The sequence below is a fragment of the Orcinus orca genome, chromosome 8, assembly GCF_937001465.1.
Source record: "Orcinus orca chromosome 8, mOrcOrc1.1, whole genome shotgun sequence".
Classification (NCBI taxonomy): domain Eukaryota; kingdom Metazoa; phylum Chordata; class Mammalia; order Artiodactyla; family Delphinidae; genus Orcinus; species Orcinus orca.
In genome coordinates, this window is record NC_064566.1 from 56,443,275 (window position 1) to 56,469,170 (window position 25,896).

The window sequence follows — 25,896 nt, forward strand, 5'->3', positions numbered from 1 at the left end:
CCAACCCTCCAGGAGCCTCCAGGAAAAGCAGAGCTCCCTGTTCACATTCAGATTCAAAAGGCAATTCTTCAGCACCTTTGATGTGCCTGGGGATGTCACAGGGACCGTAACACTTCCTTCTCATCGCAACCCCAAAGGGAGGTATTATGATCATTTCTATTTCACCGACAAGGAAACTGAGGCTCAGAGAGTGAAGATAATTTGTCCAGGGTCAGGCAGCCGGGGCTGCATTGGAATTTGAATCCAGGTCTATGCAGCTCCCAACACTGATGGTCTTACTTCCATAACGGACGTGACACATCTTTCGTCTAACTTGTAGTGGAGATTTCTGAAGATGTTTAGAGAACCCTTATTTCATTTTGTTAGCAGGACAACCCTAGGAAGGAGGCATCAATGTCCCCATTTTACCAACGAGCATGATAGGATTCAGTGCTATCCACTCCAGAATTCTATATTTTTGAGTCTGACCTCCTAGTGAGCTGGGATGGCTCTTCTAGGGCGATGGAAGGGAAGACAAGGTCCAGGAGATGGGGTATGCTGGATGAAAGGCCGTAGGAGACCTGCATTCTACTCAAGGACAATTCTCCAAGGTCTAGACCTGACTTTTTCTATCAGATATGGTTTTGGTTCCGCCTCTCTGGTACCCTTGGGCTGCTGTCCAGGAAAGGTCACGAGTCATTAAAACATTTACCACCCCAGGATAAAGTGCAGACTTCTTCAAAAAGCACACAAGCTTTTTGGATTTAGGATTTGCCTCCTGGGGTCTCTCCTCGTCATCTTTCAGCGCTGTTCCTTTAAGCCCCTGTGAATGACTGAATGTGGAGACAGACTGTTCTCAGTGACCTCCTGGTTCTGCCTGGGCCTCCATCAGGCCAATTCCTATGCATGCTTCAAGTTTCCCAGTGGACCATATCTCCTCTGACACTGTCTCTCCTTGATATCTCCTCCCGCTACATTCCTGGGACCTCCTTTTATGCCTGTGTTATGGCCATGATCATGCTTGGTAGTGACTGTTGGCTTAGAGTCTGATCTTCCCCACCAGACTGGCTTCTCCCTTGGGACTGAAATGCATTCCCATCTGTGTGACCCGACACTGCAGTACAGGGCCTGCCATAGAAAAGGAGCTCAATATGGAATTGCTGAGTGAATTAATGAAGTGACTGAAGGCATGAGTGAATGACCACCACTCAAAGCGTCTTTCCTTTAGAAAAGCTCAGGGACTGAACATCATCGTGATCTGTCCTGTAATGTAGTGAAAGCTCAGACTCTGGTTTCTTGTTCCAAGCAATTTCAGTCAGGAATAGTCTTTCCTCATTTTCACATGTTAAAAAGTAACGAAAAACAAACACTCAACTCTTTTGTTAACATGGATGCTGAGCTATTAATATGTATGGATATTTTGATTTTCTAGGAGGACAATGACAGGTTTCAGGGGAGATAATGATGTAAGCATTGGTCTTGTTCAGCATGTGGTCAAGAGGCCAACCTGTTGTCTGTTTTGGAGGAGAAGGTTTTGCTTCAACAGAATATTCATCCAGGCATTTGTGCAGAAATGTTTAAAACAGTAAAAAATTTAAAAAAAAAAGAGGAAGGAACCATGTCTGTCTGTCCACCCCAGTTTCCAAGTACTGAATGTCTTGTGGCGTAATGGTAGGAGACTACTGTCCTACTCATAGGGAAATGTTCAGGCTTTAATCTAATGTCACGTTTCTGTGGTCATAGACTCACCCAGCACAGGCACATGATAAGGCATAACTGTGAGCTGTCATAAGCTTTGTCCTCATTACAACTCTTTAAAGTTCTCAAAAAAAGAGGCAAGATGAACATAAATCCTTCATGAACTCTTGCAAAAAAACAGGAGGAGGAATGCTTTCCAACTCATTTTATGAGGGCAGCATTACCCTGACACCAAAATCAGTCAAATATATCTCAAGGCATAAAAACCTACAGATCACGATCCCCTTTGATTATACACACAAAGCTCCTCGACAAAATAATACTGAACTGAATCCAACAAATATGAAAAGGATTATACACCATAATCAAGTGGGGTTTTCCTAGGAATGCAAAGTTGGTTTAACATACAAAACCAATCAACATAATACACCACATTAAGAGAATAAAGGAGAAAAATCTCACGATCCTGTCAGTAGACACAGAAAAGCATTGACAAAATCCAGCACCGCTTTATGACAAAAATACTCAATAAACAATGAATACAAGGACTCTTCAGCCGAACAAAGATCATCTTTGAAGAACTCACAGCTAATATCATACTTAATGGTGAAAGGCTGAAAACATTCCCCCTAAGATTAGAAACAAGACAAGGTGTCTGCTCTCACCACTTCTATTCAACATTGTACTGGAGGTTCGAATCAGGGAAATTAGTCAAGAGAAAGTAAAAAAAGGAATCCAGTTTAGGTAAGGGAAGAAATAAAACTATCTCTACTCAGAGATGACAAATCTTTTATATAGAAAATCCTAATAAATGCACAAAAACTATTAGAACTAATAAACAAGTTCAGAAAGTTTGCAGGATATAAGTTCAATGTACAAAAATCATTTGTTTTCTATATACCAGCAGTGAACAACCAAAAAATGATGTCTAGAAAGCAATTCTATCTGCAACGACATCAAAAAGAATACAATATTTAGGAATACTTTTTTTTAAAGGACAGGCTTCTTTACAAATGCAAGACTTCTTTACATGTTATATGTCTGATAATATTGAACATTATAAAACACCGCAGAAAAGGAGAGACATTCCATAAACGTGGGATATCTCTCCTTTTCTGGTGGAAATCCCAGGTGGATATATTTTTTTAAGAAATTGGTAAGTAGATCCTAAAATTCACATAAAAATGCAAGAAACACAGAATACCCAAAGTAATCTTGAAAAAGAACAACGTTGGAGGACCCACACTTTCCAATTTCGAAACTTACTCTGAAGCTACAGTAATCAAAGCAGTGTGATATTGGCATCAGGATAGATAGAGAGATTAATCAAATAGAATTGAGAGTCCATAAATCAACCTTCACTGGGGAAATAATAGTCTCTTTAACAAATGGGGCTAGGACAACAGGATATACACAGGCAAAAGAATGAAGTTGGTCCTGTACCTCACACAAGATACAAAGCTTAACTCAAAGTGGATCATAGACTTACACGTAAGAACTAAAACTATAACACTCTTAGAAGAAAATATGGGAGTAGGTCTTCATGGCTTGGGATTAAGCAAAGGTTTCTTAGATGTGATACTCAAAGCACAAGTGACAAAAGAAAAAACAGACAAATTTCATCAAAATTTAAAACTTCTGTGCTTCAAAGAACATTATGAAGAAAGTGATAAGACAACTCAGAGCATGGGAGAAAATATTTGCAAATCATATGTTGGATAAGTGACTTGTATCTGGAATACATAAAGAACTCACAATGCAACAGTAAAGAGAAAAATAACCCAATTAAGAAATGGGCAAAGGACTTGAATAGACATTTCTCCAAAAAAAGATATAAAAATGGCCAAAAAGCACATGTAGAGATGCTGAACATCATCAGTCTTTAGGGAAACCTGAATCAAAGCCACAATGAGATATTTCAAATCCAGGAGAATGGCTAAAAAAATAGAGAGAGGAAACCTAGTAGAGGAGGTAAGAACTAGTTTGGAGTCCAGGGCTCTGAAGCTGGTGTCCCTACTCTGCTGGTTACTGACTCTTGAGTAAGTGGCTTCACCTCTCTGGGCCTCAATTTCCCTTTGCTCGAGAGTGGGATAATATCAGCCTCCTAGGCCTGTAGGATTACATGAGACCTTATATCCCCAGAGCAGATATATAGCAGATACCCATAGTTTTCATTATCTTTCATCTTCGTTTATTTCTTCAAACAATTATGACACCTCTGTTATATCCTGGAGATACAGATAAATTAAGATTGGACCTTGTCCTTAAATATCTTGGCGTTTAGAGAAGTAGACAGACATAAATAACTAAAACAAGTTCTTAGGGAAGGGTCATAGTACAGATTTCCACAAACAGCTGGTTGGACAGTTTTCTGCACAGTCCCGAAACATTTGGGAACTTCTGCTGGGAGCTATTGGTGAAGGGGCCAGACCAAGAGGTGGAAACTCACAGAAGACAGCCAGCATCTGTAATCACAAAGTACAGCTTTGTTCAAAGCCTGTTCTCACGTGTGTTATCACATGCAATCCTCAGACAATGCCCACAAGGAAAGTATTATTACCCTATGTTATAAATGAGAAGACTTAAGTCTTAGAGAGGGCAAAAGAGTGTCCTGTTCTCACAATGCCAGCTCACGGTGCAGGACCCCTTCCCTTTGCCATAGCCACCTCTTCTTCTGAGCAATCTTGGCCACATCCCACTAGGAAGGAATATTGGGGTGGTCGTGAAGAATCAGAAAATGCAGAGGAGTCCTCTGAAAATCAGGGCTGGTAGGAGGTATTGAGGATGTAACCTCCTCCCTTGGAGTCCAGTGAGAAAGCATACTGGATGGAGACCGGAGAACCCATTCAGCCCCGGATCACCCAATGAAGACTGAAAACACTCCTTGAGGAAATCCCTGCTCTATAGGTCATCAATGTCTAGTAAATTCTTCACTGATCTCGCTAAGAAAGGAAGTGGGGGTGGGGAAGGAAAACATGGGTATCATTTATAGAGTGCCTACTGTGTACGAGGCATTATACAAGGTGCTTTTCCCAACAGCAGGCACTTGAGGCATTACAGTGGCCACTTTCTATATCGACTCTGAGGTAACACTGAGGACCAGAGAGGTCAAGTGCCCTGTCCAAGGTCACACAGAAAATCTGTTATCAGAGAGAGGAGTGAGGACTCAAATCAGACTCTCTTTCCACTCACCCTGAGGATCCTAAAGTCCTCCCTGTGCAAAGAAGTCATGGTCTGAAGGGCAGAGGGCTGAATCAAGGAACTGGCTGTAAGAGCTCAGAAGCCTCACAGCATCAGGAGGTGGTCGAGCCCTTGTCTTCCATCTACACAACAGTAAAAAACACCAGCTCACGCTTTAAGCGTGAGGAGTGGGACACTGGTTTTATTTTTGTATCTCTAAGTGCTTAGCTTCAGAATAAAAGTATCTGTCACAGAATAGGAGCCTCTATAAGTGTTCTTTAACAACAACCTAATTTACCTTTGGTTTTGATGGAATCAGCCCTCGGCTAAAAGCAAAAGACCTTCCTTTACCAAATGCATCTTCCTTAAAGGAGGATTACAGATCACAGCATAGGCGCTCGGCTCAGAGACCCAGGTGGGTCCCTCAGTGATGCTGCCAGGCTTTCGGCAGCTGGCCAGCTGGACCAACTGAAGTCTCATTTATCAAGAGTTAAAACAAGTCACTTGTTGGCTTCAGTGTCAGCCCCATCCCATCAATCATGACAGCGAGTCTGATCCCAAAGGCTCCCCACCACAGGAGCATCTCCGGAATTCAATAAAAACTGAATACCCCCAGCTGATGCGCCCAGGGGCCAGGCTGTGCCCAGCACTCTATAAGTAGCCATACCCTGTTCAGGGAAAGCAGAAGGGTCTCCAACCCACCCAGCGGTGTGGGGTGGCCCCAACACTCTGCAATGGTTCATAATGACCAATGGGATTAGCAACTGAAGTTTGTAGAGTTCTCAGCCAGGCAAGACTCAAAAAGGAGAACCTAGAGTCATCACCTCAACAAATATCTCAAAGGTAGAGAAAAAAGGACACAGACTTTGGGAGCTAACAGACCTAAGATAAAGCCCACCCCAGTCATTTGCAAGATGTCTCATCTTCAAAAAGCATCTTAACCTCTCTAAGCATCTGTTTCCTCATGGGCTAACCACGGGTGCCGTTTATTGCTATTCTGGGGGCTAGAGAGGTGAGTCATATGGACAGATCTAGCAGGTGACCAGTAATGTGAACTGGGTGAAGAAGGGACATCTGAAGTGGCCGATGGTTGAAATAAGAATGGATGATATGACAAGAGAATACGTAGTAAAAAGTAAATTAATTTTTTAAAAAATTTAAAAAGAGAGGGAGAAGAAAAGGAAATGAATCATGGGGAAAACTGCATTTAGTAGCGGAAAAGAAAAACAAGCCACAATTCAAATAAATGGAATGTGGTCAAAGGGAATAATGAAATATATTTTAAAAATCACATTTTCCACTAGGCATGTCAGGGAACTTGTCTAAGGTTTTCCAACTGTCCAATGTTGAAACATAAATCATAACGCTGAAGGCTTATTGTTACACCATCAATGAACGTCTCCTACAGATGGAGAGGCCAAAGGGAGCCAATGGGTTCCTTCTCATGTGCCAATCCCAGCTGGTTGATAATGTTTATCTAGCATTGTTTTTGAAAAAAATTCTGAGACCGCATCTGAACTCAGTGGTAAAGAGAGCTGTTTCAGTTAGTGACGTGTGCAGTAGGATGTACGGAAAGAAGGGCAGCCTGCATGCCATGGGTAGTGGATGCTGTGATGTGCTGCCCAGAGGAGCCCTTTGGGACTGAGGCACTCAGTGCCCCAGCTGTGGGGACTGTTGCTGCTGGTTGCTGACAGCTCTCAGTGGAGTCCCTCTCCAGGAATGGTCCTCAGCCCAGGGGAGCTGCCTTACCCAGGGGCAGTACCCAGCTGTTGCTGCCGAGGGCAGTAAGGTCAACTTCCCTTGACTCAATGCAGGGAACTGAAGGACCATCCCAGCTCCAGAGCTCCCCGTGGGATCGGTTGATGCCTCCGTTGTGATCGCAATGCCGCTCAACTCCTCCCTCGATCTAATCTTACTTCCCTTACTCCCGGACAGGTGCTGATCCCGAGGGCAAACCCCGTAAACTTTCAGCACACAAATCTCTGTCCCAGAGTCTGGTCCCAGGAACCCAACCTAATACATCATGTATCTGCCATTCCTGCACAAGCCATACCTCCCTATGTCTAGCTAATAGCTTATCATCTGTGCTTACTTACCCCTCAACAAAGACTCAGTGTTAGCCAATGAGAACATGTAATCTATCAGCTTTCCCTTTTCCCCTTGTTTGCAAGGAAACTCAAAGATAAGTTCTCCATTCTTTCCTCTCTTGCCTGTGCTAGAGGTTCTGCTTTAGGCTTGGAGGCTCTCTAAACTAAAAATGATGGGTTGGCTCTTTTCCTCTCATTTTTCAGTCTCTCCTCCCAGGCTCTAGCCCTGGAAGAGATAGCATTTGCCACTGACTCACTTTTTGGAATCGTTATAGATTGAAAATGTCACCAGAAAGAGGGACAATATATGTTAATGACTCTCATTGGCATGGCACCTTCAACTTACGTGTATGTATTATTTTATAGACCCAGCAACTCTTTAGAGTTATTATTATTTCTTTTGAACAGAAGGTACAGAGAGGTTAAATGATTCCCCTAAGGTCAAACAGCTAATGAGGAGCAGAGCCTGGATATAAATCCTGATCTGCCTGAATCTCAAATGCATGCACTTTTATCTAACATTTCTTCTGCTATTCCTTCTGCCTTTCCTTTTATTTTGAAGAAAAGGGGGAAGGAAAGAACAAATGCTCATAAGGAATTCTGCCAGCAAAGCTGGCACATCCTACCCATTTGAGAAAGCAGCTTGTTCGTAAAGGCACAGCTGAGTGAATCTGGGAATCATGTCCACAGGCAGGCAGTAAAGCCTGCGACCTGTCTGCTAAAGAGCCATGCCAGGGGCTGGGACAGAAAAGACCAGCGACCAGCCCCAGCTCCCAGGTCTGCCTCGGCAACATAACCAGGGCTTCTGCTTTGGTGGCGGTGGGCAAATACCTGAGCCCCGCATGGCCATGTGGGCTGGTGACGTTCGGGTGACTCTGTGGCCCTAGGATGGATGAGAGAGCACAGCGAGAACTTCTCAAAGGCAGCCAAACTGCTTTGGTTCTGTGCAGCCTGTGGTTCACAACGTGCCTACACTGGGATGCAGCTGGCTCTGCACAAAAGGGAGGCTTGCAACCGGGAGCGAAATTCAAAATATTTAACAACGGATACGGCACAGACGGCAACCAATCAGAACAGACACAATAGCCAATGAGAGCACATGTTGGCTGTAAACAAACAGCGCGGCCATGGAGTACATCCCAGCCGAACACCAGTCTTGGCAACAACGAAGCCCAGTGAGCAAACAAGGCGAAGAGGATGAACAAGGCAGGTGTCCAGGAGCCAATAGGGAACTGTCTGCCTATCTCCAGCGGAGGTCTCAGAGAGGATTTCACTAACCCCCCAGGGTTCTGCAGGGTATGGTTTAAAAATCATTGCTATGAGGGCAAAAGGAAATATCCTCGAGGCCCAGCTTCAAGAACCAGTATCACCACTGCTTTTGGGGTGCACAGGGCCAGCCTCCCGAGGAGTGAAGTCCTGAGCCAACCAAAGACACGTCCATGAAGGCTGTAACTGATGTGTCATCATGCTGTCATCCTGCTTGCTTTTCTCTTGGCCGAGTGTTCATGTGTGGTCTCCCAAAGCAGCTGTTCTGTTGTAGCATTAGATGAGTGCACCGGCATACCTCACTAGAGTCCCCGGGACACAGAACACACACCTGGATTCATGCAAAGTGGGCCCTGGCCCTGTCGGGAGTCAATAGTCAGAATCCTCGTCCCACCCGGGCAGCCTCCAGAGTAATTCCAAGTCCCTCTCTTTCCCAGCTCAAATTCTCCTCCCTGCCCCTTAACTTTCACTAAGAGCACATGCTCCCGCCCCCCTTCAGACAAAGTCACAAGGGGTCAATTATCTTGTGGCAACGTAGGTGGAGTACCATTTCTTCAGCTTGCGTAAGATGAAGCGCCCCATGATGAAATAAGTCATTGGTCCACGAGGGCTTGTGGGAAGTTCCCAGTAGGCAAGGCCCTCCCTGGAGAGCAAGGCACCAAGGCCTTTCCCTCGCCCAACCTTACCCACCAACAAGTCCGCGGCAGGCTAGGTGCCAAGCCTAAGAAATGCCCCCAGAGAACGTCCCTGAGATGCTTCACCACTGTTCTCAAAAGGTTGTGCCTCTTGATATATTGACCTCACCCCCACTTGTGTCCTATAAATCAGGTCTACTCTCGTAGACCCTCGTCTCGAAACCCTCGTCTCGTCCATCTTATTAGTAGCTCTTCATACTGTCTTTCACATGTGACTGTGGCCCCCCCAGCCTTCACCAGCTTTCTCCCTTCTGGATGGAAACTTCACACAGCTCCAGATAGGCAGGCACTAAGATTTGAGTGACAGCTTCACAGGAAGTCACTGGAGGAGCCCTGGGCATCAGCTGTGGTGTGAGGGATGCTGGGACATCTGGGGGAGGCCAGAGCACAGGGGCAAGGCAAGACACCACAGGTAAGCAGTCAGCCGGGGTCCTATTTCCAGCTTTGCCACTTAGCAGCTGTGTAACCTGGGAACGTGACTCAAAACTCTTCAAGCCTCTATTTTCCTTATTATAAATATTATTGTAATAATAGTATCTATCTCACAGGGTTGTTTCAAGAATTAAACAAAATAATATACATATAAAGCATTCAGCACTTTGCCCAGCCCATAGTCAGCAATCAGTACAGGGAGGCATTATGAATCTTGTTAATCATTCAAACATTTATTGATCAGTTGCTCTAAACCCTGTACCTTGCCAGGGGCTGGGGCTTCCAGTTTCTGCCCTCAAGAACCTCACAGTCCAGTGAGAGAGGACCACAGAAGAACCATCGATTAGGAGGCCATGTGGTAAGTGCTTTATTAAATAATCACTTTTAAAAGAACTATCACGAATAGGTGACAACCATTTTCTGCTCACCATTGTGTGCTACGTGCTTTATAGAAACCGAGAGTATATGCTTTCTAATCCAAACACCTGGGTTCAAATCCTAGCATTATCACTGAATACTCAGGTACTCTTGGGTATGTTAACGTCTTTGAAACTTACTTATCTCATTTGGAAAATGGGTATAAAGTTAGAAAAAATATACTTAATATCACAGTGCCTTGCACACAGTAGGTGCTTAACAAAATAGATGTCCCTTAAAGCAACGACTAAGGGTGTTTGGAGAACTGACACTGGATGGCTGTTGCTCCAGCCCTGGAGCACTGCCCGGGTAAGCCTCAAGGTCAAGGCAGCACATCCACCCAGGATGTGTAGCAGGACTTTAATGTTCAGTGGCTTGTCCGGTTTGGAGCCAGTTCTGAGCCAACCAACAACTGGAGCCATAGGGACCAGAGGCTGGTCCCTGCAAAGGAGCTGCTGGCAAGAACTAGATAGAACGTTCCAAATAGGGCAGCGCCTCCAGCACCAACCAAGGCACAGAGAAACTGAGTAGTTGGTGCAGTAAGAGGCCAAGCTAGGACTCTAATGAGCGCCTGGTATATTAATCAAGGCAGGAATACCCCCACTCAGGACCACTCTGCAGCCTGGAGCTACAGTGGCTTCTACGTAGACCACAGACACTGCACACTCAGCCCTGTGCCCGGTACCCCCGGGCTAGGTCCTGTGGAGGGAACAAGGATGACCCAGGCAGAGCTCCACACCCTACGGAGTGCTTCACCTCTGGGAAGGAGCCGAGCAAATCAGAACACACCAGCCCCAGAACTGATCCCGTGCACAGAGAAGAACAAAATTACACAAACCCAGACCTGTTGACACAAATGAACATTCCTGCAGTGCAGCCTGATAAGCCTGTTGCTAAGCCTACCTGGTTTCCTGTCACGGAGCACCTCGTTCTCAGCTCAGGAAAGATAATAACTCTGGGAACCAGCTTCCTTAGGAGACCTGGCAGAATGCTTTCAGTCCAGAGCAAAACCTGTCTTTCAACACAGCTTCTCCTCCTCCCGTGTCAGACAAGAGGAAACCCAAGCCAGGCAGGAAAGGGTTTGCACACACGCACACACAGCCCTGCTGGGTGTCAGTGGCTGTAAGTGACCCTCAGGGAAAGGAAGGAGCCCCGGATCTCTGGGCTCAGAGTACCTCCTAAACAAAGACTCTAAAGTTTCCTGCTGGGACAGGGCGAGACACAGGACGCTCAGATTCCAGGCGTACCCGCAGCTATCATCTGTCAGTCCTGACACCAGCCCTGTCTGTGTCGAGGTCCAAGCAGAGAGATCAGAAAGCGCGGGGTAGGGGCAGGGGCTGGGGAGGGCAAGAAAGGGGAGAAAGGCCTTTGGAGAGACCAATATGAATAGTAGGAGTTTTTATCTGACCCCAAAGAACAGGGCAAGGGAGAGCTGTGTGATCTAAGCCAGGATGAAAGAATGGCTGGCCTCCCCTTGTAATCAAAGAGTTTAATGATGCTTATTAAAAGCCCATTTCTGGGTCCTGTTGAAAAATTATACCCGTTAAGTGTTTTCTTTTTTTCACGAGAATTGCTTCCTAGAGATTAAACACACACACGCGCGCGCGCACACACACACACACACACTCATCCCTTACAAACCCCACTCCCCACCGAGGCACACACATTCCCCACAAATCCCGCACATCCCAGATATCACACACATGCTAGTCATCTTCATTAAAGATGGCCACAATTCACAACGTACACACGCACAGTAAAACAGAGAAACCAGGCCCAGTCCCTGCGGTGATTCACGCACCCTTTGAAATTCCAGACTTTGAGGGAGCCCAGGAGCTTCCTGCTCAAGCAGTTGTCATCCCACAAACAAACAGCACAGCCTCTAATCCACATCATTCTCCCTGTCTTGCCTGAGGCCAGGCAACTCTGCAAAAGCAGACCCAGGATCGTTAAGCTTTGGTGGAAAACAACCGTGTTCAGTAGGGTCACTGCGGAAGAGGGGGGCTGTGTCCCTCTGGCCCATGGCGGGCTTCCTCTGATATGCTGAATCGCAGCCACCTGAAGGAGGTGGCCCTGGGCCTGCAGCATGTTTTCCTCTGGTTATCAGCTTACCCAGAGCCCAAGGCTGCCTTCACTCTCAGGCACAGAAGACATTGCTTTCTGGAATGATCAGTTAGACACAGGAAAGTACTCCTTGCAGAAAAGTATCCCTGCACCAGTGTGGGTTTCCTCTGGGTGCCGATGTGCCCGACATTTTACTCACTGCTAAGGGACAGGGTACAAAAACGCCCGTTCAAACGCCCAAACCTTCAGTGGGACAGTGTGCTGTTCTCAAAAACAAATGCTTAGGAGCTAGTAAATCTAGCTCAAGGGTTTCAAGGGCAGCTCTAACCCTTACTCACTCAAGGGCCTGAGCCAACTCTCTAAGCCATAGTTTTCTCCTCTGCAAAATGGTAATAACAACTTCTTTCCATCTTACGGAGTTTCGGGGAAGATCACAAAATGCCCTAGAGATTGTAAACTCCAAAGCAGATGTTAGAAGTTCTCATGATGAGACAGTAATGAGGAAATGCAGGAGCTCATAAATTGGGCTGTGAGTGCCTCCCGGGCAAAGCTTATGTTGTGTTTACCTTGTTATCCTCAGTGCCTGACACAGAGGGCAGCACCACACATTCTGGGGAAAAACAGTTTGAAAGAAAGAATGAAAAATGAGTGAATCCCTGAGTTAAGTGGTTTGTTCAAGGTCACAGAGCAGCTCACTGTGGGACAGGAAGCCAGATCTCCTGACACCCGTAGTCCAGGGCTCTGTGTTCTAGATGAACCAAACTCTTAGATCTGTTGAAGACAAGGCAGTGATATCCCATTAGCCCCAGCACGGGCCTGGTTTGCTTACGAGGCCTTCACAAACCCACCTGTTAAACATTCCAACTCAACAGTGGGAACAAACAGAAACCACACGTGCAAGTAATACCCAAACGCCTCTGACCGACACATTTCCTGACTTCAATTGCGCAAATCAGAAAAATAGCAAGAGTGGGGAGATGGGGCTTCAGAGACTGAATCACAGAGACTAGACATAGATCTTACTTTAGGCTCACTTCCAGCATTATCACTTACCTACTGACCAGGTGTCCGAGAGATCACTAGCCCTCTCTGATTCTCAGTTTTTCCATCTGCAAAACAAGAAGAAGATCACAATTAATCCCTTGAGACCACTGGACTAAAAGACGTCATAAGTTTTATACCCAATATTGGCTACCAACCGCTTATGAGCCCATGTAACTGGGGAAGTTGCTAATGATTAGGGGCTGGAAGAGAATTACTTCAAAAATGAAGCATGACAATTAAAATAGTTACATGCCAAGAAGGGCACCAATGGCACCCATCTCTCAGTACAGAAAATTCAGCTTTCCATTTTGGCAACTTTATTTTTCATAGATGTCAAAATGCAAGCAATCATTCATTACCAGGAGAAACAGAGCAAAGAAAAACGCTACTACATCAACATACTCACTTCTGACATTTGGGGGTATTTTTCCAATTTCTTTCCTTCTCTACATAGAGTTTACCCCTTTGCAGAGTAGGGTCTATGAAGATGTACTACACTGGAAAGTAGCCCTTAGATCATGACTACCCCCTCCACACCCCCATGACTGTTGCCTGTGTAATTAACTCATTTTCATTCCCACACCTTTTGTCAGTTTCCGCAAGACCTTTCAGGCCTGTGGTCAAGTCTCTGCCTGGCACTGCGCACACCTGAGCCCAGTGGAGTGAGCATCACATGACTTTAGGAGCCCTCAGCTGGTCTTTCCCCAATCAGGGTTCCCTTACCTCATCTGGAAAGTGAGGAAACTGGCCTGGCCAATCTCAGAGATCACTTTCAACTTCGAAAGGTGAGGCTAAGGAAAAAGGAAGGAAACATAGATTCGAGTCCCTACTATGTGACAGCTATTGAGCTGATAATATCTATGGATATTATCTCATGATCCTCATAACCACCTTAGGAGATGTTACGGGCGAGAGAATGGTAACTCAGTGAGGTTTGGCCATCTAGCCAATGTCCACTGCAGTCACGTTGGTACCACTTTCACGATTTTCGCCGTCAATGTCTCTCTGCTATTACCATTTACTAATTTTTCCAAATCAATTCACATATTTTACTTAACTCTAATTTTAATGGATTTTTAAAAAATGTTTCTCACACTACTGTATATAAGATAGATAACTAATAAGGACCTACTGTATAGCACAGGGAACTCTACTCAATAATCTGTAATGACCTATATGGGAAAAGGTCATTTGTATATGTATAACTGATTCACTTTGCTATACAGCAGAAACGAACACAACATGGTAAATCAACTATACTCCAATAAAAGTTTTAAAAAAGTTTCTGCAGTTCGTTATTTCTTCCTCTTTTCTCTATAGCCCAATGGAAGACCACCTTTCAATTAACATAGATTCTATAATTGCAAAATGGTTGTTATTTAAAGGAATTTTTAATCACAATCATTTTTTGTAAAAATATCTATGAAGTCATAGGTTTGATGTGCTATGCATATACTTTTTCCAATACTCATTAAAATAAATGACATTTGAAATTTAAAATGCTCATCCATTTCTACCCTCCTCCCAGCAGTGCCCCTGCTTTACCTTGGGAAAGCTGGTTTAAGTTCCCTCACTTTGCTGCAGCCAGACCTTGGAATCTAAGTCTGTTCTATTTCAAAGCTGAAACTGCAAGAACACCTGACGCTTATTATGTGTCAGGAAAGTTGCCAGAGGTCACACAGCTGGTAACTGAAGGACCTGGGACTGGGACCCCCACTGGCCTACTTCTGACCCTGTGCTCTGTGAGTGTATTAGGTTTCCCCTCTGGCCTTCCTCAGACCCCAAATTTTCAATTTCATGTCATAAGGCCACCAATTAAGTTCTGTCTGCAAATCAAGGCAGAGGCATCCCGTTCTGTTAGGTCACCAGTTTTTCCACAAAGTCACTATACCTATCAATGCATGTTTAAATTCCCCAAAGGGCACTTTGGTAGGCAGCTGCATAATTTCTAAAAACAAGTTTAGGAAATGTGAAGTGAAAGCGACTCCTTATTCAAAGATCCAAGATAGTAACCAAGTAAATAGAAAGAGCTGATAACATAATATCTAGGAATGCCATTGCTACTGCAAATGAGTATAAGATCCAACCGGGTCAGGTGAGGGGCAAGACAGCGGCACAGTGACTATACTGGACACTCTTCAAAGCTGTTGTTGAGTCTTTCTAGAGCTTTACGCTTCCATTTCCTGTCATCTGGTTTAAAATTAATTGCCATGAATGTTTTATGACCAGGGAGCAAACAGACTGAAAGGTCTGCAGAACCGGATCAATCAGTCTTTCTATCTGTGGAGTTCCCTATTTCTCTTGAATACGAGCTACAAAGCTGTGCAGAAACAGGAAAACAAACCTATCCCTAATTATTCAATCTCGGTCCAATGACACCTCTTTCGTGAAGCCTGCTCCCACCGAGTGAGAATTAGTTACTCCCTTCCTTGGGTTTCCTGGCACTAACACTTTAATTACAATCTCTGTTACATTGCAGTTATTGTCTTCTCATCTTTTAAAGTATCATTTTTTTGAACTATTTACCCAAACACAATAAAAAGTCACCTGCCACTAGCAATGTGATTTGAGATACATTTCCTTCTAAACCTCTTTGTATACATACCCACATATACAGACATTCACATACATACACATCCAGTTACTTTACAAAATGGGACCATACTGTACACACTAATATTAATCTACTTTTTAAACGGTTACATAGATGTGTAATTAATTCCCTACAGATGGACATTTGGGTTGTCTGCAATTTTTCACTGGTGTAAATACTCTAATATCTTTGCACATATATCTTTTTTTTTTTTTTTTTTGCGGTACGCGGGCCTCTCACTGCTGTGGCCTCTCCCGTTGCGGAGCACAGGCTCCGGACACGCAGGCTCGGCGGCCATGGCTCACGGGCCCAGCCGCTCCGCGGCATGTGGGATCTTCCCGGACCGGGGCACGAACCCACATCCGCTGCATAGGCAGGCGGACTCCCAACCACTGCACCACCAGGGAAGCCCTGCACGTATATCTTTGTGTGGCTGTTGGTTAGGTACTTAAAATATATTTTTTTAACATTTAAAAAAAAATTATCATTGCCACTCCCCCCCCCACCAACACACACAAGACCATATCACTTTCAATTTCTACCAGCAGCATACCAGGATGCCACTTCCTTGTGCTCGCAACAGTGTTAGCCATTAGCCATTAGGTAAAGGGAGTCTAGTTATTTTAAGCTGCAACTGTTGGACATCTTCTTCTGTTTCTTGGCCTCATTTTTCTTCCTCTCCAGTGCCTCCACTCTCACCAAGCCACCACCATCTCTCATCTGGACTCCTAACTGGTCTCCCCACATCCTCTACTCCACTTCTCTCCACCCAGAAGCTAGAGGGATTAAAAAATAATAATAATACAAATGGAATCATGCCCCCTGCCTAAAACCCTTTGACAGCTTTCTATTCTTTTGAAAATCAAATCCAAAGTCCATAATGTGCCCTTGTGCCTTGAGAGGCTGCTTCTAGGACCCAGTTTCTGCACTGCCTGGTTTGTCAATGCATCCATCTGCCTCCAGTCTCTGCTCTTAGCAGGCTGGCTTCCTTTTAGGTCCTCTTCTTCCCAACTCAAGGCCCTGGACATGCTGTTCCCCTGCCCGGAGAGTTGTTTGCTCTCCCCTCTGCTGCCTAATCCCGACTCATCCTGCCTCTCTCTGGGCTTAAACACCATCCCCTCAGAGAAGCCCTGAACCCCCAGACTAAGTGAGCTCCTCTGGCTACTTACCGGAGATTTCCTTTGCGGCCCATCTCACAACTGTAATTAAGTACTGTCTGGCACGGTTTCTTTAGTGAGTACCACACTGCAGGCTCCGTGAGGACAGGGCTGGGGACTCTTCCCAGCACCACCCACTCAGAACTCAGCATGGGAGCTAGCACAGAGTAGGCACTCAACAAATACTCACTGAATTAATTTCTTTCTTAAGTTAAAATAAAATCAAATAAACTGTCTACTCCAAGGGCCAAGCAATCAACTCTAGGTTTTATGAATAAAGGAAGGTGGGTTTTCACACAGAAAGCAGACGATGTGAAAAACCAGGCCTGTTTTTAACGGTACGGTCTCTGGTTGAATTAAGCCCAATCATGAAGGACTGTCTCCTTTCTCTCCATGGAAACAACTTGAAGGCTTGCCTTTGGCAACCACAAGATCACTGGGGTGGAAGGATGTGGAAGCAAGGTCCACCTCTTGGGCCTTTCTGTAGCTCCCTTTTTTCCTCTCTACCTTGTGTTTTGCCCACATTCAATGCATGTCTCTTAAATGGATTTCATTTCAAGTCAAATCACATAGTAATTACGTCTAATCCACTGCCTTTTCTACTGTCTAACATTTAAAAATAAATCTGCATTATCTAGCACAACTGACTTGATGGTCTTTCCCTCTATAGATCAATACCTACATTTAGGAGTACTTCCTCTTAGGTTACTTTCTGAAAACCAAAAACAGTGAATTACGGGTCAGAGAGCCTTGGCTCTCCTGTAGCTACATCTCTGCCCTGCTCCCTAAGTCTACCTTGTTCTCAGCTCAGCATTCCGTGCACTGAATTTGGTGGAACTGTACCCCCTCTCCCCTTTCTTACAGGATCTCTGCGATGCAAGTCTGAGATCAGGCCAGGCTGTGGAGGCACCATTTCCTTGGCTTAATTTGGACTCTTCTCAAGTTAATCATGGAGCACAACATTGGTTATAACGATCAGTTGCATGTAAAGTGTGGATGGACTCACTCTGGTCAACTCTAGCCACTGATTTCCTGGGCGGGGTAGCTGTAGATCAAGGATTTGCTGGGGTCTATTGTGGAGGGCTCAGATGTCCATCCATTCTAAGGGAGGTACAGAAGAAGAAGAAAAGCTTGTCTCCTGCCCTGGGGGAGATTGTGTTTCAGTTGGGAAGACAAGACCAAGATGCCACAGTCTCAGTCCCACCAATGTCTGAAGCCCCATCTGACCACTCCTCTAGTTGCTGCTCTAAGATTCCTTTCCTATGAACATCTCTCTATCTGAAGTGTCCTTCTCCATCTAAAGATCCAAAGAAGAATGACTGGGACACCTACTGGGGCTCAGTAAGTCCTTGTTAAATGTTGTTCAGAAGCATTGGCTCTGGAATCAGAGTCTGGCTTTGACCTCTGGCTCTATTCCCTCCCAGCTGGGTGACCTTGGGCTGTATCCTTCACCTTCCCATGCCTCTGTGTTTTTATCTGAAATGCAGGGATAGTAAAAAGGACCCACATTTTGGGTTGCTGCAATGCTCATGTGCCTATCACCTAGCAAAGGCTCAACAAATTTTTGGTGAATATTATTATTACTGCTACTATTGTAACTTTAGTTAACAGTGTAGTACTTATCATGTGCTAGGCTTTGTCCTGAACACTTTCCAATATTAACTCATTTAATCCTCATAAACAATGCTGTGAAGTAGGAACTATTATTTTTCTCATTTAATAGACAGAAACTTCAGTATTAAGAGGCTAATAAAATTGCCCAAAGTCATACAATGAATAGTGAAGCCAGGATTTTGAACCCAGGCAGTTTGGCCTGGAAGTCATGCTCTAAACCACTAGATTATTAACCATAACAATTGTTATTTAATGAATTACCAGAATTCTTAGTTGTTAATAACTATTCATTTTTATTAACGATGGGTGCCTGCCCACTCATATAGGTCCCCAGACACCTGGGGTGACAAAGATGCGGTTTAGGTCTGGCAGCCAAGTTCACTGAGCTTCAGAAGAGTCATCCAGTCCCAGGTTGGAACCACGGACAAGAAGAGGAAACCGGGGCAGAAGGCCAGTGTTGTGTGCTGGGCCATTATAGTGGGGATGGCAGAGGACCATGGGTGTCCACAGTTAGCCCTAGGAGCTCTGGCTGCAAAAAGTGCACTGAACTTCCAGGCCCTACCGATTAGGAGGGCTGGGGTTTTCCCCTGAGCTTCCTACTACATCCTGATGGACTCTAGGCCTGAGTGGGTCAGGACCTGCAAGGGAAAGGACATCCGTGACTCAGCCAAGCCAGGCTGCAGAAGGCTCAGGGTCACGCCACCTTTCTGGGAGTCCCTGCCGCTCCTGCTTATGAGGTCCCATTGACCCTCAGCTCAGAGATGCTTTTTGAGCTTTAAGTATCTCCTCTTCAGATGTGGAGGCTGTTGATCCAAGCTAAGCTGGTCGTGTTGCTGCCAGACGTCTGAGCGAGGAGGAGCTCTCCCCCGAGGACCATGGTCTGTCATTTTCAACCTCATCATGGTTGTGCATGGATTTTTTTTTTTTTTTTTTTTAATTTTGCCTGTGTTGGGTCTTCGTTGCTGCACGGGGGCTTTCTCTGGTTGCGGTGAGCGGGGGCTACTCTTCGTTGCAGTGTGCGGGCTTCTCATGGCGGTGGCTTCTCTTGTTGCAGAGCACGGGCTCTAGGTACGCGGGCTTCAGCAGTTGCGGCACACAGGCTCAGTAGTTGTGACGCATGGGGCTTAGTTGCTCCGCGGCATGTGGGATCTTCCCAGACCAGGGATCGAACCTGTGTCCCCTGCATTGGCAGGCGGATTCACAACCACTGCACCACCAGGGAAGCCCTGTGCATTGATTTGTTTTTCCTGGACTTCTGCTGCTTATTAGAGCCTCAAAACATGCTCACTTTAGCTTTCTTCTGGGTATTGCAAAGTTTCTGTCCTTCTTCACTCCCTCTTGGTTAGACTTCATTTTTTGGTGGGAAATCACAAAAGGGAAGCATTTTAGGCATGAAGCAATTCGGGAGAGAAAACTGGACTCTAGCCACAGGGGCTTGGCCTACACAACCTAACAACCCACCATGGCTTGGCAGGGTCAAGAAGAAAACCCTTAACTGGCCTTCCAAAGACCAGCTGTGTCCTCCTCTGGGCACCCTCACCTCAGCTGCTCCCAGCTGGGGACATGACATGAAGTTGCTTCCAGAGTCACGTAGTTTTCCATGTTGTAGAGCAGAGATAATGATGCTTTTATTATTTGCCTAAAAATGTGGATGGTCCAATAACAATCTAAAATGTTGCATGACACGATCACTTCTTTTCAACCACGCCCACAGAACCATGGGAGAGAGCCTTTCTAATTTTTAAAAACCAAGGAAGTCAGCTCTCCTTGACACATCAACTTTTCCACCCAGCAGCCACGTGCTCACCCTTTCATCAGCAAGCAACTGCTGGCTGCTTCCTCTGTGTGTCAGACCCAGACTGGAACTGGTGGCTAGGAAAACGGAGAAAGCAGGGACCTGACCCATGTTTGAATCCCAGCTCTGACTCAGATGAGCTGTGTGACACAGAGAAAGTTAATTAACCTCTCTGAGCCTCACCTTCCTCATCCGCAAAGGGAGATCCTTATCCCAACCTTCCAGGGCTGTTGTAAGAATTCTAAGGAATGGCATTTCTCAAACACTTAGCTGGGGCCTGCATGTCAGTCCTGAACAGCACGCACTGCTTTATAAAGTCCACTACTGGAATTTCCTGGTGGTCCAGTGGTTAGGACTCCAAGCTTTCACTGCTGAGGGCCCGATTTCGATCCCTGGTCGGGGAGCTAGGATCCCACAAGCCACGTGGCACAGCCAAAAATAAAAATAAAAAAATAAAGTCCACTACTAATGATGGTCCATGTGACATGCTCCCTGCACTAAAAGGTACACAGTGTTACAGGTAGAATGCGGCAGTCTGTGGTCCACAGGGAGATCCAGCCCGGAAGGGGTCAGTCCTACCACAGTGGGACTGGGTAAAGCAGGCTCCAAGCAAGACTTCAAGTGAGCACAATGTTTTCAAAAGAAAAAGGTCCACGGCACGAAGTATGAAATGCAGACCTGTCCTGAGAAATGTGAGCAGCGGAAGGAACAGTGGACACTCTGACAGCACGGATGCTATGAAGGATGCAGGGCTGGAGCCTGGAAGGCCTCCTGGGCCAGGTTCTAGCAACAGGTTCATCCATCAGAGGGTTTTAAGCTGGGCAATCATAGGCCAGGTTTGTCCTTGAGACTAATTACTGCCTGCAGTGAGGCTGGACTGGAGGGGTGAGCCTGGGGCAGGGAGAGCCACGGAGCTGAGGCTGATCCAGGCTCAAGGGAAGGGTCCCTCACTTTGTTCGACAGGCTGCTAGTTGCCCGTGCCCAGCTCCTCATAGCAGCCTGACTGCAATGACCCAGATACTAGAGGCTGTGGGCACGGCTGCTCCATTGCTGCTCTGAGAAGGGTCCTTTTGGCATCAACTACAAAACCATCTGCCTAAAACAACCCGTTCCTTTCTGACGTGCCTGGGACAGCACCTGCTCGGCTACAGGGCACAGCCCTTGCCTGGAGCCACTGACAGGGTGACGGGGCCGCTGCCCCAGCCTCCATCACTCAAATTAATTCAATTCCATCCAGTTAGATGATTTTTGTGTGTGGACCCATGCTCAGTTTTGAGGCTCGTATGAGGTTGTAACAGAAAAGGTCATGGGCCCAAGAGGTTTATAGTCAAGGACACAGGTCTGCGCTGTGACCCAAGGCTGAGCACTGGCTGTGTTCAGGGCCGAGTGACAGTGCTGTGGGGATAAGAGAGATGGAGCCGTGAACCCTCCTTGGCGGCATCAGAAAAGCTCCATGCAAGAGGTGTCACTTGCCTGGGCCCTGGAGACAAAGAAGGCATCTGACAGCCAAGGGGTGAGAAAAGAGCATTCATTCCAGGCTGAGGGAGGGCACGAGGAGGAAGTAGCGTTGCTTTCTAGAGCTGAACCACAGCGGGAGAAGGGGAGGTGACAGGAGGCAAAGACCAGGGGGGGCTGAGGTCCCGCTGGGAGGGGCCTGAGGTCACTTTCTACTTTCTTCCCCGAGGCACAAGAACTAGGGTCACGTAAGGAACAGCAAAAGCAGTAACTTTTATTAAACACCACTCTGCATCTGGCAACGTGCATTCCATTAACTCTACACAAGTCATTTGGTGTGAATGTTATAACCATCCTGGGAGGGACATATTGTCACCATCCCCCTTTTACATGGGAAGAAACTAAGGTTGAGAGAGATTACATGACTGCCGAGGCTGCTGAGGCAGGAACAGAGCTAAATATGTGAACCTGAGCCCAGTGGTCCTTCCTCTGCACAACACCAGCTCCCTACATGAGGGAGACAGATGCCTGATACCTTGGCTTCAAACAGCCGAGGAGACAGGATCATCAACATCACCACCACCGCCTTCACCATCGTCATGACCACCGTTGTCATGGACTCCAAATTGTATTTCACAAAGGAGAAAGGGAACCATATGTGCCTCTTTGTAATAGGATCTTATAAGATTCCTGAGCATATATGTTTAATTAAAATCAACTGCTACCAGTGACCGCCTATGGTCACTGCCAGCTTACAACTTGGGAGGTGCTTCATGATGTGTTTCTAATAAGCTTTACAACCACCCTATAAAGCAGACTTTACTTCCCGGGTCTTATAGTTGAGGGAATGGAGGCTCAGAGAGGCAAAGCGATCTGCCTTAGTTGTACAGAGCGGGAACTAGACACACACACCTCAGTGCTCAGCCCCACCTGCCATGTTCAAACTCAACACGTCCACGGCGCAGTCTCTACCTCCAAAGGGGCCTCTTCTGCTGGCCCATCTCAGTGAGTGATGCACTCTCCACCTGCACACGCTGGAAACCTAGGCCACCTCTCAATACGCCTCCCCTTTGTTTCACCCCCATATGAACCCCTCATCAAACCCCGCTGGTTCTCACTCTCCCTGTCCTATCCACTTCTCACCACCTCCGCCTCCACTACCCAAGTCCAGGCCACAGCCAGCTCTCACCTGAGCTTCTGCAATGGCCTCCCAACCAGTCTCCCAGCATGCGAGCCCTTCCCTGGCTCCAGGGCCCAGAGAGCCTGGCTCCTGCTGTAGTAGCTCTGCTGCCTCTGACCACACGCCCCGCCCCGCCCGGCCCCGCCCCGCCCCTTTTACGTCCTCAAACACCACACTGTGTGGCCTGCTTCAGAGCATTTACACAGGCTGTTTCTTCCAGCTCTGCTCCCGGCTTTGCAGGCCCTGCCTTCAGATCTTAGCTCAAATGTCACTTCTTCCAGGAAGTCTTCCCAGACCCCCATCTCAATCAGTAGGTACACACCAGGACAGTTGTGCCTGAGACATGGAAACGCTTCCACATCAGTTGCTACGTAGTCACTGCCCTGAGCCCTGAGATACTGCCCACAACGACCTCAGCTCCTCCCCAGGGTCCTCCAGCCCTTGCCACAAGCCAGAGGATGAGGCATGTGTGGCAAGTGGAAGGCTCCCGGGCCCCGCCTGGGCATTATGGCAGAAGCCGTTTCTGACTGGCCTGTGCACCTGCAGTCCCGGTTGTTAAATATTTTGAAGGCCACCTCCGCTCTTGATCCTGTACTTCTCACAGTTCATGGTTATGCATTTATTTGGGTGACTATTTGAGGCATGAACTCTGGGAGGGCAGGAAGCACAAAAGTTTGCTTTACCATGTCCAGGCTCAGTAGAGAAGACCTAAGTGATATAATGAATTAAATGAATAAGAAGTGCTGCTTCCTCCACCTTTCTGGCTGTATCTGCTCAGCTTTTCCAATAACTTCAGGGACCAAGCAATGAAAGAAGCTGGGGATACAACCGAACACCAAGGTGCGTTCAGCAGCTGAGGTGAGGCAGGTGAGGAGAGGGGAGGGAAGGGGGCTACCTGTCCTGCAGCAGTGAGGTCATGGTCTCCGCTACGTACAGACACTGGGGAGAGAGGAGGAAGGTAGTCTTTCTGGGCTTGACTTTTTCCTGTTCCTTAGTCACTTTATCCATCTCATAAAGAGCTCTCAAGCCCAGCCCAGGCCCTTATCAATCAGGCAACGCCTTAGTCCCAAAGCTATCTTCTCTCATGGTTGCTACTGCAAGACTCTCTTAGCGAGTCACCCTGTCTCACCTCTCACTCCCTCTGATTCTTCTCCTGTACCAAGCATGGTCTTAAAATGTGCATCTGATCATGTCTTCCTTCTGTTGAAAATTCTGTGCTTCCCACCATCCTCAAGATACGTTCAGAGCCTCCCCTAATTTACAAGGTCTTCCTCTCTGAGTCTTATCTATCCCTCTAACCTCACCATCTGTTCTCCTCATTCTCCTCTATTTCCTCCATCAAAACACACTTCTCCCTGTCTCAGGGCCTTTGCACATGCTATCCTGATTTCCAGAATTTTCCCAGCTCACTGTCATCAACCTTCTGTGTTTTAGCTAAAAAGCCATCTACTTTGAAAAGTCTTTGCTGACTAACACCAGTCGGTCAGCTCCTCCTATGACCCACTGCCTTTCTTCTGATACACTCAGCCTGCCTGAACTAGCTGTTCAACGTCTGTCTTGAATAGAAGCCCCTTGAGGGCAGGGACTGGGCCATCTTATCTAGCCGGTTGCTCAGCCTGGTTCCTGACGCAGAGTGCTCAATCAATATTTGATGAAAGAATAATCAATATGATGAGGCTGTAAACTCGGACTTTGTCTCCAGGGTCAATGCTGAAATGTAAATTCTAACGGTTACTGTAGAGATCTCAGGAATGAGCCAGTCAATTTATCTCCCTTCATCTGAGGTATGGGAGGGGTCTGAAAACTCAGTGATGCAGCTAAGGGACCAGACTGAACTCTTAGGAGAAAACTTGAAAAATAAATAAATAAATAAATAAATAAATAAGAAAGAAGGACTAAAAAGGAAGGCAGGAGGGAAGGAAAAGAATAGAAGATGAGCTCTCCGAAGCAAAAGATTGAGTAAAAGTGTAGGAAAGGACTCACTGAAGATGCTTTTCACGGTAAAGGAAGCCCCTTGGCAAGCTGAGAACCAGGTCATGCTGTTCCAGGACATGGGACTCACCCTGGATGTCCCATCCCTCCTCTGACCCTGACAAGCCGTGTGACCCTCGGTCAGGCATTTGTCCTCTACATCTTGCCTTCCTTCCCTGCAAAACAAGAAGCGCCCAGGTTCCCCAGATCTGGGATTTCTGCACAGGAGCCTCAGGGAAGACTCAGAGTGAGGGGGATGGAAACCATGGGGGTATGGAGAGTTAGGGCTGGAGTAGCACAGCGCCTTCCACGCAGGACACAAGGGGGGGGGGCCCAGGCCCATGGCGGGGTGGGGGTGGGGGTGGGGCAGTGGGCGTTGCAGGAAGCCTCCATCCCCTCTCCTCCCACCCCATCCCAGGCTTGTCTGACGTCCTCGGCCACCAACAAATTGGGAGACGTTGGTCTGATGTAACTGAACATCAACCAGGCTGCACACGGCCTAGGAAATTGCCTCTGAAGCCACTACAGGTGTGGAAGGAGAGGAGGCTGGGAGGACGGCAGAAGTCAAGGCTGCGTGCTGAATGGGTGGCCCCAGGCCTGATACCCTTGGATCCTGGAGTCCAGGTGTTCAGGTGGCCTAGAGATCACCTGGGACGTGGATCTCGGCCTTTTTGTCTCTTGGAGCCCTTTGGCAGTCTCCTGAAGCTTAGAGACCCTTTCTCAGAAAAATGTTTCCAAATGCATAAAATAAAATCCATAGGCTTACAATGGAAACCAATTATATTAAGATGGTTACTGAAATGTTAAACTGATAAATTTCTGGTACAGTAATATTTTTATTTCTCTTTAAAGTCAAGATTTATAACAAACTCTAGTGGCAGGTCTAATAACTCTCATAACCTGGGAGTAATAATGAACGTAAATGATATTTTGAAGTACCTCTAACAACTGTAATGGGATACAAAAATGTCTGATTCCTCCTGGTAACAAAGTCCCAGAGACTTCAAATGCCAGTGTGGTTTACTGCCTATATTCACAATGGGAGAAAATGCTAACTTTTTTCCCAGCCATGTGTTCACATTAAGAACCTCTACTTTAGGGCCATGACCTGACTTTACAGAGGAGGTGGCTGGAGCCCCTAGAGGGGCTGAGAGCTGTACAGAGCTACCCAGCAAGTTAGAGTTAAAAGCAGACTCAGCACAGCCTCCTGCTGTCTCCCAGCCAAGCTCCGCCCACTTGGTAGAGCCATCTCCGCATGCATGATTTTCC

The 25,896-nt window shown here is 46.6% G+C and overlaps 1 protein-coding gene across 1 annotated transcript in view; it reads right to left on the reverse strand.

Annotated features, from left to right (window-relative positions):
- TENM4 (teneurin transmembrane protein 4) overlaps nt 1–25,896 on the reverse strand; it is a 757,305-nt gene that overhangs the window by 579,844 nt on the left and 151,565 nt on the right. The window contains exon 3 of the mRNA XM_049713625.1: nt 12,872–12,927. The gene's annotated coding sequence lies outside the window, so the exon portion shown is untranslated. The remainder of the gene's footprint in view (nt 1–12,871; nt 12,928–25,896) is intronic.